At 35.4% G+C, this 12,491-nt stretch overlaps 1 protein-coding gene across 1 annotated transcript in view; it reads left to right on the forward strand.

Moving 5' to 3' along the window:
• Positions 1-12,491, forward strand: part of EPHA6 (EPH receptor A6) — a 673,066-nt gene that overhangs the window by 92,219 nt on the left and 568,356 nt on the right. The gene's annotated exons all lie outside the window — the stretch shown is intronic.

Genomic DNA, 12,491 nt, shown 5'->3' on the forward strand with positions numbered 1-12,491 from the left:
TTTCTGGACTCTTAAATGGATCGTGATATATGAAGACTACAAGTAGGTTGTGTCAAATTTTGTATTATTGAACTACAAGTTTCAGAGTCTCAGCCTAATTTTACCATATATAACATATACCACACCACATAAAATCTGATTTTATAACAGTTACTTTATAGGATCCTTTTAATGTTTTTAGATATAAGAAACTAGTTTTAAAATGTAAAAGAACTGTAAAATTGACTTTAGAGGTACATAAGAAGTGATGTGTCCAATTTATACATTGCAGCATGTGTAAGAATACGAGCTTTTATGAGTCTAATAGGGTCTAGGGATTAAGAAAAGACTCCCTACAACAAAAATCTCTCACTAAATTCAATGTCTTTATGTCTGCAATTCCACCTTTGGCTTCATCTCTATGAATTTTCCCTAAGACTGGAATTATTATGCTTTGCTTTTTAAAATTAATTAATATTTAGTTATCAACATTCACTCCCATAAGAATTTGAGTTTCAAATTTTCTTCCAATTGGTCTCCTCCTCTCTCCCAAGGTGACATACGATCTCATACAGGCTCTATTTATGCGTTCAGATGAAACATATTTTCACATTAGTCATACTGTAAAGAAGAATTAGAACAAATGAGAGGAACCACGAGAAAGAAGAAACAAAACGACAGAAAAGGAGAGAAATAGTATGCTTCAATGTGCATTCATACTCCAAAGTTCTTTCTCTGGATGTGGATAGCATTTTCCATTGAGAGTCTTTTGGAGCCGTCTTAAACCCTTGCATTGCTGAGAAGAACTAAGTCAATCAAAGGAAATCATTGCACAATGTGGTTGTTATTGTGTATAACGCTGTGGTTCTGCTCATTTAATTCAACACAAGTTCATATAAGTCTTTCCAGGTTTTTATGAAGTCCGCTTGCTCATCATTTCTTTTTTTTTAAAATTAATTTATTTAACTTTTAACATTCATTTTCACAAAATTTTAGGTTCCACATTTTCTCCCCATTTCTTCCCTCCCCCCACCCCAAAACACCGAGCATTCTAATTGCCCCTATCACCAATCTGCCTTCTCTTCTATTATCCCTCCCTTCCCTTGTCCCCATCTTCTCTTTTGTCCCGTAGGGCCAGAGAACTTTCTATACCCCTTTACCTGTATTTCTTATTTCCTAGTAGCAAGAAGAGTACTCAACAGTTGTTCCTAAAACTTTGAGTTCCAACTTCTCTTCATCCCTCCCTCCCTACCCATTCCGTTTGGAAGGCAAGCAATTCAATATAGGCCATATCTGTGTAGTTTTGCAAATGACTTCCATAATAGGCGTGTTGTGTAAGACTAACTATATTTCCCTCCATCCTATCCTGCCCCCCCATTACTTCTATTCTCTTTTTTCATCCTGTCCCTCCCCATGAGTGTTGACTTCAAATTGCTCCCTCCTCCCATTGCCCTCCCTTCCATCCTCCCCCCAACCCTGCTTATCCCCTTCTCCCCCACTTTCCTGTATTTTAAGATAGGTTTTCATACCAAGATGAGTGTGCATTTTATTCCTTCCTTTAGTCATATGTGATGAGGGTAAGCTTCATGTTTTTTCTCTCACCTCCCTCCTTTTTCCCTCTACTGAAAAGTCTTTTGCTTGCCTCTTTTATGAGAAATAATTTGTCCCATTCCATTTCCCCCTTTCTCCTTCCTATATATTTCTCTCTCACTGCTTAATTTCATTTTTTTTAAGATATGATCCCATCCTATTTCATTCACTCTGTGCTCTCTGTCTCTGTGTGTGAGTGTGTGCATGTGTGTGTGTGTGTAATCCCACCCACTACTCAGATACTGAAAAGTTTCAAGAGTTACAAATATTGTCTTTCCGTGTAGGAATGTAAACAGTTCAACTTTAGTAAGTCCCTTATGACTTCTCTTTGCTGTTTACCTTTTCATGCTTCTCTTCATTCTTGTGTTTGAAAGTCAAATTTTCTTTTCAGCTCTGGTCTTTTCATCAAGAATGCTTGAAAGTCCCCAATTTCATTGAAAAACCATTTTTTCCCCTGAAGTATTATACTCGGTTTTGCTGGGTAGGTGATTCTTGGTTTTAGTCCTAGTTCCTTTGACTTCTGGAATATCATAATCCACACCCTTTGATCTCTTAATGTAGAAGCTGCTAGAACTTGTGTTATCCTGATTGTATTCCCGCAATACTTGAATTGTTTCTTTCTAGCTGCTTGCAATATTTTCTCCTTGACCAGGGAACTCTGGAATTTGGCCACAATGTTCCTAGGAGTTTCTCTTTTTGGATCTCTTTCAGGAGGTGATCAGTGGATTCGTTGAAGACATATTTTGCCCTCTGGTTCTAGAATCTCAAGGCAGTTTTCCTTGATAATTTCATGAAAGATGATGTCTAGGCTTTTTTTTTATGATCATGGTTTTCAGGTAGGCCCATTATTTTTAAATTGTCTCTCCTGGATCTCTTTTCCATGTCAGTTGTTTTTCCAATGAGACATTTCACATTATCTTCCATTTTTTCATTCTTTTGGTTTTGTTTTGTGATTTCTTGGTTTCTCATAAAGTCATTAGCCTCCATCTGTTCCATTCTAATTTTGAAAGAACTATTTTCTTCAGTGAGCTTTTGAACCTCCTTTTCCATTTGGCTAATTCTGCTTTTGAAAGCATTCTTCTCCTCATTGGCTTTTTGTACCTCTTTTGCCAATTGAGTTAGCCTACTTTTCAAGGTGTTATTTTCTTCAGCATTTTTTGGGTGTCCTTTAGCAAGGTGCTGACCTGCTTTTCATGCTTTTCTTTCATCTCTCTCATTTCTCTTCCCAATATTTCCTCCACCTCTCTTACTTGATTTTCAAAATCCTTTTTGAGCTCTTCCATGGCCTGAGCCCATGGTGTATTTATTTTGGATGTGTGGGATACAGAAGTCTTAACTTCTCTGTCTTTCCCTGATGGTAAGCATTGTTCTTCCTCATCAGAAAGGAAGGGAAGAATTATCTGTTCACCAAGAAAGTAACCTTCTATAGTCTTATTTTTTTCCCTCTTTTCTGGGCGTTTTTCCAGCCAGTGACTTGACTTCTGAGTGTCCTCTCCACCCCCACCTCGCCTCCAGATCCACCCAGCCAGCGCTTGGGGTCTGAGATTCAAATGCTGCTTCCCAGCCTGAGGGCTTTGGGTGGGGGCAGGGCTGGTATTCAGTGTGAGATTAAGTTCAAGTGCTCAGGTGGGGACAGGGCCACCTCGGGGCTCAGTTCCCTCAAGGGGTTTATTTGGAGACCTTCAACAATGAATCCAGGCTCCTGCCTGCTTGGGGAGCCCCTGTCCACTGCTTCCCCTGCTGCTGTCTCCTGAAGGGGCCTGAGTTATGGGGACACCCACTCCCCTCTTGACCAGCCAAAGAGACCCTCTCACCAACCCTTGTCACCTGTGGGTGGAGGGACCTGCGCGGGATGCTGGAGATTCTGTCCCTGAAGCCTGCTCGGATCTGCTCCTCTCGATGTTGCAGGGTCAAGGCAGGGCTGCGTTCTGCTTTGGGTCTGGTGCTTGAAGGACATTTCGTGTAAGGTTTTTAGGTCTCTCTTGAACAGAAATCTCCTCAGCCTGGTTGTTCTCTTGCTTCTGCTGCTCCAGAATTTGTTGGGAGTTCTTCTTTACAGATATTTTATGGGCTGTGGGTTTGGAGCTAACATATGTGTGTCTTTTTACTCTGCCATCTTGGCTCCTCCCCCTTGCTCATCATTTCTTATAGGACGATATTATTCCATTACATTCATATATGACAAATTATTCAGCCATTCCCCAATTAACGGATATCCCCTAAATTTCCAGTTCTTGGTCACCACAAAAAGAGCTGCTCTAAATAATTTTGTAAATGTAAGTCCTTTCCCCATTTGGCCTCTTTGGAACACAGACCTAGAAGTACTATTTCTGTGTTAAAGGAAATGTACAATTTTATAACCCTTTTGGCAGAAGAGATATTGTAATTTAGCATGACACATAGGAGGTTATTAATTCATTCTTCTTGATGACTTAGAAGACAGACAAGAAATTGGTGGTAAGAAATACCCTGAATATTAAGAGAATTGAAAACAACTGTAGTAGCGTACCAAATATAAAGTTTGCAAAGGACACTATTTTGTCTAAGTTCTATTCAGAATAGTATTTTAAGTTTAATGTTAAATTGGGAGATAAGAATTCACATAGCCCTGTTTATTGTCCATCTGTGAATAAATGAGAAGATGGATGTATGAATGAATGAAAAATAGCTTAAGTGTTTACTATATGATAAGAGCTGTGCTATGTGCCAATTAAACCAATTTTAAAAATTATAAAACCTTGACCCTCAAGAACAATGATACATAAATTGGGGTAACAAATTGCTAGGGATATTTCCATTTAGAAAATCCCAGAAATGGTAAATGAAACTATAGGGATGCAGTCACATACCCTTTCTAAAAGCAGTGGCAGTGTCGATTTGATTATAAATTGCAGAGCTGGAAAGAAGACTGAAGGGGAACAAGTGGTGTGTGTATGCTCATTGTGACAGAAAAAAAATAATTCTTTTAAAAATGGTTCCCAGTGTAGTTTTCCAAACATATCTGAAGAAAATATTGTAGTCTATGTTGAGCCAAAGTAAACAAATGAAGATCATCCTATCATCGTTTAGTTTATTAATTCTTCCTCTCCGTGTTTTCATATAGGGTGGATGTGATGTTGAGCGGGTGGGCAGATCACAGTCAATAAGAGAAATGTTCACCAGTTGAAGAGTAATCCCTTCATGTAGCAGTGTCTAATGAAGTAGATCATATAGGTGACCAATATAAGAAGTTTTAGAATGAAACTAGAAAATGGAATTAAGAGATGTGGGTGTCCCTATTTTTCTGGGAGAAATTGGATGGCTGAGTGGAATGGCATTAGAAAGTTTAAAAAGACTGAGTGGTAAAATATAGCTATCACTAGTGAACAAGATTTATGATCATTATATTGAAAATGACATATCAGTGGAATTGTGTTTTCCAGGGTGGAGTGGAAGAAACATATTTGGGGTGAAACTACTAGGAAAAGCATACAGGCATACTTTTCACAAACAATTTGTTAAATGTTATTCATGTGAAGTCACATAGTATGTATGTGGGGTGGGGGTAATACAAGTTTTTTTTTTTTTTTTGCTTTGTTTTTAAAGGGATTTTCATTGAATTATTTTATTATTTCCTTCATACAAGTAAAAACAATTTAAGAATCTTTTGTTGTAAAATTTTGACTTCCGAAATCTTTCTCTCTCTCTCTCTCTCTCTCTCTCTCTCTCTCTCTCTCTCTCTCTCTCTCTCTCTCTCTCTCTCTCTCTCTCTCTCTCTCCATCATCATTGAGAAAGCAAGCATTTTGAAAAATGTTGTACATATGCATATATTCAAAACATATTTCCTTATTACTTATGGTGTGAAAGAAAACATAGACAAAAAAACAAGAAAAATAAATATCACAATAGAATTCCATCACAATCATATACCACAATTTTTAAAGCTTTTCCTGAATTTATGGGTATCCCCTCAGATTCCACTACTTTGCCACCAAGAAAATAGTTATGATAAATATTTTTTGTGAATTAAGGTCGTTTAACTTAAAAATATCTGTTTGGAATAAAGACCTAGCAGTGACATTGCTAGACCAAAAGGTATGCCCAATTTTAGAGCCCTTTGCATATACTTCTAAATTGATCTCCTGAATAGTTAGTTCAGTTCCAGATTGCACCAACATTACATTAGTGTCCTGGTTTTCCCACTGCGACTGTAACATTTCTGTCACATTCGATAATCAGATAGGTACAAGGTATTACTTCAGAGTTGTTTTGGTTTGAATTTCTCTGATCATTAGCGATTTAGAGCATTTTTTTTTTGGTATGACTAGAGGTAACTTTGATTTCTTCAGTTGGAAAGTGCCTTTCATTTCCTTTGACCGTTCATTATTTGAGTAATTACGCATATTTTTTCATTTATTTATTTGTTTTAAGCTTCAGCATTCACTTCCACGAGATTTTGAGTTTTCAGTCTTCTGCCCTCTCCTCCCTTCACCTTTCCCAAGGTGATGTGCAGTCTGATATAGGCATTACATATACATTCATATTAAAAAATATTTTCACATTAGTCATATTGTAAAGTATTAGAACCAATGAGAGAAAGCATTAGCAAAAAGAAAAAAAAACAACAACAAAAGAAAAAAAAGAAAGCAAATAGCATGCTTCTATATACATGTAAACTCCATAGTTCTTTCTCTGGAGGGGTGGTGTTGACATTTTCTATCATGAGTCTTTTGGAGTTGTCTTTATTCTTGCATTGCTGAGAAGAGTCAAATCTGTGAAAATTAGTCATCACATAATGTGGCTGTTACAGTGAACAGTGTTCTGATTCTGTTCACTTCATTAAGCATCAGTTCATATAATAAGTCTTTCCAGGTTTTTCTGAAGTCTGCTTGCTCAGTATTTTTTGTATCACAACAGCATTACATTACATTAATATACCACAATTTGTTCAGCTATTCTCCAATTGATGAACGAACTTTCAGTTCCCAGTTCTTTGCCACCACAAAAAGAGCTGCTATAAATATTTTTTGTACATGTGGTTCCTTTTTCCCCTTTCTGTGATCACTTTGGGATACAGAACTATTAAGTGGTACTTCTGGGTAAAACGGTAGGCACAGTGTTTTAGGCTTTCAGACAAAGTTCTGAAATGCTCTCCAGGATAGCTGGATCAGTTCATAAGTCCACCAATAATGCATTAGTGTTCTAATTTTGCTGCATCTTCTCCAACATTCTTCACTTTACTATTTTGTCGTGTTAGCCAATCTGATAGGTGTGACTTGGTACGTCAGAGGTGTTTTGATTTGCATTTCTCTAATCAATAGTGATTTAGAGCATTTTTTCATATGATTATAGATATAGTTTCATCGATGTGGTGCTGAATAAGTGAAATAAATTAGATAGAATTGTCATTTTCATTATATTAGCTCAACCTCCCCATGAGCAACTGATATTTTCCCATTTATTTAGACCTGACTTTATTTGTGTGAAAAGTACTTCATAATTTTGTTCACATAATTCCTGGGATTCTCTTGGTAAGTGGACTCCCAAATATTTTTTAATGCCTATGATAATATTAAATGGAACTTCTCTTTCTATCTCTTGCTGTTGGGATTTCCTAGTAATATACTGAAGTGCCAATGATTTATTTGGGTTTAGTTTATATCCTGCAATTTTGTTAAATTTATTATTTATTCTTGGGATTTTCTAAATATATTACCATACATGCAAAGAGTGATAACTTTGTTTCTTCTTTGCCTATTCTAATTCTGTTAATTTATTTTACTTCTCTTATTCCTAAAGCTAGCATTTCTAGCAAAATATTGATTAATAGTCAATAATGGGCATCCCTGATGTTATCGTAAATGCTTTTAGCTTATCCCCATTATATTTTGCTAATGGTTTTAGATAGATGCTACCTATCATTTTATGGAGGATTCCCTTTATTCCCATTCTCTTCAGTCAGTTTTTACTAGGAATGGGTGTTCATTTTCTCAACACCATCTGTTGAGATTTCTGTTATGATTCTGTTATTATTTCTGCTTTTGTTGTTGAAATGGTCAACTATGCTGATAGTTTTCCTAATACTGAACCAGCCCTGCATTCATTTTATAAATGTTACCAGGTTGTAGTGTATTATCCTTGAGTTAAGTTGCTGTAATTTCTTTGATAATATTTAATTTAAAATATTTGCATTTTTGTTGTATCATTTTCTTTGTGGTTTTTGACTAGTCTAGGTTTAGGCATCAGTACTTTATTTGTACCATAAAAAGAATTTCATAGGACTCTTTCTTTTCCTGTTTTCCCAAGTAGTTTTTATGGCAGTGGAATTAATCATTCTTCAAACATGAGATAGAATTCACTGATAAATATGCCTACACCCAGAGATTTTTTCTTAGAGAGTTCATTGATGACTTGTTAAAATTCTTTTTCTTAGATGGGGTCATTTAAGTGCTTTACTTTCTCTTCTCTTATTCTGGACAATTTACATTTTTTAAAATATTCATCAATTTCACTTCAGTTGTCAAATTGACATACAATTTGCAAAGCAGCTCCTATTTATTGTTTTAATTTTCTGTTCATTAGCAGTGAATTCACTCGTTTCATTTTTGATACTGGTGATTTGTTATTTTTGTTTTGTCTTTCTTTTTTTTGATCAAACTAATTTGGTATTTAGTTGAGGATTTTTAATTTGTTCTTTTTTTTTCTAGATTTTTTTAGCTGAACGCCCAATTCATTGATCTACTCTTCCTTTATTTTACTCATGTAAGCATTTTAAGGTATAAAACTTCCCCTAAGAATCGCTTTCACACCATATGTGTTGGTATATTTTCTCATTGTTTTTATCTTGGATGAAGTATGAAGTTATTGGTTGTTTCTATGATTTGTTGTTTGAGTTAATCGTTATGATTAGATTATTTAGTTTCCAATTAATTTTAGTCTATCCTTCAGTAGCCCTTTATTACATAAAATTTTTATGGCATCATGGTCTTAAAATGATTAATTTAATATTTTTGTTTTCTGCAGATAATTGTGACGCTTCTACGCCCTAGTATATAGTTGGTTTTTGATTAGATGCTACATAATGCTGAGGAAAAGGTATATTCTTTCTATCCCCATTCAGTTTTCTTTAGAGGTCTACCATATGTAACATTTCTAACATTCATCTCCTTAACTTCTTGTTTATTTTGTTGTTAGATTTATCTAGTTCTGAGGTGGGAGGTTGCAGTCCTCCATTATAACTTGTTGTCTATTTCTTCCTATAACCCCCTTATCTCCTGTGTCTATATATGTTTAGTAATTATATTATTTTATTTTCTTTGATAACTTTTAGCAGGATTTGTTTTCTTCAATATCTCTTTTAATTAGATCTATTTTTGCTTTTCCTTTGTTTCAGATCAGAATTGCTACCCTTAGCTGAATCATAATATATTCTGCTACAGACTTTTACCTTTATTTTGTGGGTATTCTTTTGCTTCAAATGTGTTTCTGGTAAACAACATATTATAGGAATATGGTTTTTAATTCACTCTGCTATCTGCTTCTGTTTTATGGGAGAGTTCATCACATTCACATTCACACTTCTGATTCCTATCTGTGTCTCTTTATTCTGTTTTCCTCCATGTTTATGCCTTTCTCTCTCCTTTCTGCTTTTTAATCCTTCCTAGAGTTTTGCTTTCAACCATCACTTCCCTCAAACATCCCTCCATTTTATACACACCCTCTCTTTTCTTTCCCCTTTCCCTTTCTATTTCCTATAGGGTAAGTTAGATTTTTATATGTAACTGAGTTTTATTATTCTCTCTTTAAATCAAATCTGGTGACAGTAAGGTTCAAACAATGTTCATCTTCCTCCCTGCTTTCCCTCTACTATAACAGGTGCTTGTTCTGCTTCATGTGATTAAATTTACTCTTTACTGATTCTTCCTTTCCTCCTCTCACTTTACAATCCCTTTTCAACCTTTAATGAGGTTGTTATCACATCAAAGTCAACTTATATCAATGGCCTCTATCCACATATACCCCTTTTAAATTTTGCAATAAAGTTACAGTTCTCAAGAGTTGTATCATCCTCCCTTAAAGGGATTTAAATTCTTTACTCATTGAATAACAAGGTTTCATTTTTCTTTCCTGTTTGCCATTTTAGGCCTCTCTCAAGTCTTGTATTTTAAGATCAAATTTTCCATTGAGCTCTGGTCTTTTCATGAGGAATGTTTAGAAATCCCGCATTTCACAGAATGCCCATCTCCTCCCCTGAAACATGGTGCTACCTTGGCTAAGCAGTTGATCCTTGGGTGCAATCCAAGCTCCTTTGCCTTATAGACTATAACATCCCAAGTCCACCAATCTTTAATGTTGAAGCTGCAAGGTCCTGTGCAATCCTCACTGTAGTTCCACAATATTTAAATTGTTTCTTTCTGACAGCTTGGACAATTTTCTCCTTGACCTGATAATTTTTGAATTTTGCTATAATATTCCTTGGCATTTTCAATTTGTGATTTCGTTCAGAAGGTAAATGGTGGATTCTATTTATGACTTCTTTACCGTCTGGTTCTAGGACTTCAGGGCAGTTTTCTAGATGATTTTTTGGAAGATATTGTTCAGGCTTTTTTTTGTTGTTTTTTCATCATGGCTTTCAGGTAGACCAAAAATTCTTAAATTATCTCTCCTGGATCAGTTTTATAGGTCTATTGTTTTGTTTTTTTGGGTTTTTTTCCAATGAGATGTTTTACAATTTCTTCCATTTTTTTCATACTTTTGATTTTGTTACACTGATGGGGTCGTCTCATAGTTATTATCTTCCATTTGCCCAATTCCAATTTTTTAATATATTTTATTTGTATTCAGTGTTCTACAATCACTTTCAAATAATTTAAACTTTTCTCCCTCCCTCCCCGTCCTTGCCCCATCCTCCCCCCTCACTGCTTGAAATGGCACACAATTTTATAAAGACTCTACACATACATTCCTATTAAATACATTTTCACCTCAGTCATGTTGCATAGAAGAATTAAAAGGAATGGGAGAAATAATGAAACAAACCAAAACATAATACAAAAGAAAAAAATGAGCTACATTCTGTGATTGAATTCTGTAGTTCTTTCTCTGGATGTGGAAAGCATTTTGTCTTAAGAAACCATTGCAAATTTTTTAAGTCTTTGCATTGCAATGTAGTTCTGAGTCTGCTGGAAAAAATCCTCCCACACTATGGTTGTTGCTGTGTATTAAGTTCTTCTGATTCTGCTCCTTTCACTCAGCATCAAATCATATATGTCTTTCCAGGCCTCTCTGAAGTATTCCTGCTCATTATTTCTTATAGTGCAGTAGTATTCCATTACATTCATGTAACATAATTTATTCAGTCATTCCACAATTGACGGGCATCGCCTTGATTTCCAGTTGTTGGCCACCATAAAGAGTGCTGCTATAAATATTTTTGTACATGTGGGACCATTTCCCTTTTTTAAGATCTCTTGGGAATACAGTGCTAGAAGCAGTATTGCTGAGTCAAAGGGAATGCACATTTTTGTAGCTCTTTGGGCATAGTTCCTAATTGCTCTCCAGAATGTTTGAATCAGCTCATAGCTCCACCAACAACAAATTAGTGATCCAACTCTCCCACATTGTCTCTAATATTTATCATCTTCCTGTTTTGTCATGTTAGCCAATCTGATAGGTGTGATATGGTGTCTCAGAGTTGTTTTGATTTGCTTCTCTCTAATCAGTAGTGATTTAGAGCATTTTTTTCATATGACTATAGAGAGCTTTGATTTCTTTCTCTGAGAACTCTGAGATATGCTTGCTCATATCTTTTGACCTTTGTCAATTGGAGAATGACCTGTATTCTTCTACATTTGGCTCAGTTCTCTATATATTTTAGAAATGAGGCCTTTATCCTAGACACTAGTTGCAAAAATTCTTTCCCAGTTTTCTGCTTCCCTCCTCATCTTGGTTGCATTGGGTTGGTTTGTGCAAAAACTTTTCAATTTAATGTAATAAAAATTATCCATTTTGCATTTCATGTTTTCTATCTCTTGTTTAGTCAAAAATTCTTCCCTTCTCCATAAATCTGAAAAATACACTATTCCGTGCTCCACTAATTTGTTTATAGTATCAGTATTTATACCTAGAACACGTACCCATTTGGGCTTTATTCCTGTGTCCAAAGTCAGGCATTGGTCTATGCCTAGTTTTCACCATACTGTTATCCAGTTTTCCCAGCAATTTTAGTTGAACAGTGAGTTCTTATCCCAGAAGCTGGGGTCCATAGATTTATCAAAGAGTAGATGGCTGTATTCATTTACTACTGTGTCTTGGGTACCTAACCTATTCCACCGGTCTACCCTTCTGTTTCTTAGCCAGTACCAAGCGGTTTTGATAATTGCTGCTTTATAATACAATTTGAGATCTGGTAGAGCTAGGCAACCTTCCCAAACATATATTTTCATTAATTCCCTTGATATTCTGGACCTTTTGTTTTTCCAAATGAATTATGAATTTTTTTCTAGCTCTACAAAATAACTTTAATTTGTATGGCACTGAATAAGTAAATAAATTAATTTAGGTAGAATGGTCATTTTTATTATATTGGCATGGCCCAGCCATGAGAAAATGGTGTTTTTCCACTTACTTAGATCTGACTTTATCTGTGTGAAAAGTGATTTGTAATTGCGTTCATAGAGTCCTTGGTTTCTTTTGCAAGGTAGACACTCAAATATTTTATAGTGTCTACCATAGCTTTAAATGGGATCTCTCTTTCTATCTCCTGCTGTTGGACTTTGGTAGTAATATATAGAAATGCGTATGATTTGTGTGGGTTTATTTTGTAACCTGTAACTTTGCCAAAGTTGTTTATTAGTTCAAGTAGATATTTACTTGATTCTTTGGGATTCTCTAAGTATATTATCATATCATTGGTAAAGAGTGATAACTTAGTTTCTTCCTT

Source organism: Notamacropus eugenii, chromosome 6 (assembly GCF_028372415.1).
Source record: "Notamacropus eugenii isolate mMacEug1 chromosome 6, mMacEug1.pri_v2, whole genome shotgun sequence".
Taxonomy (NCBI): Eukaryota; Metazoa; Chordata; class Mammalia; order Diprotodontia; family Macropodidae; genus Notamacropus; species Notamacropus eugenii.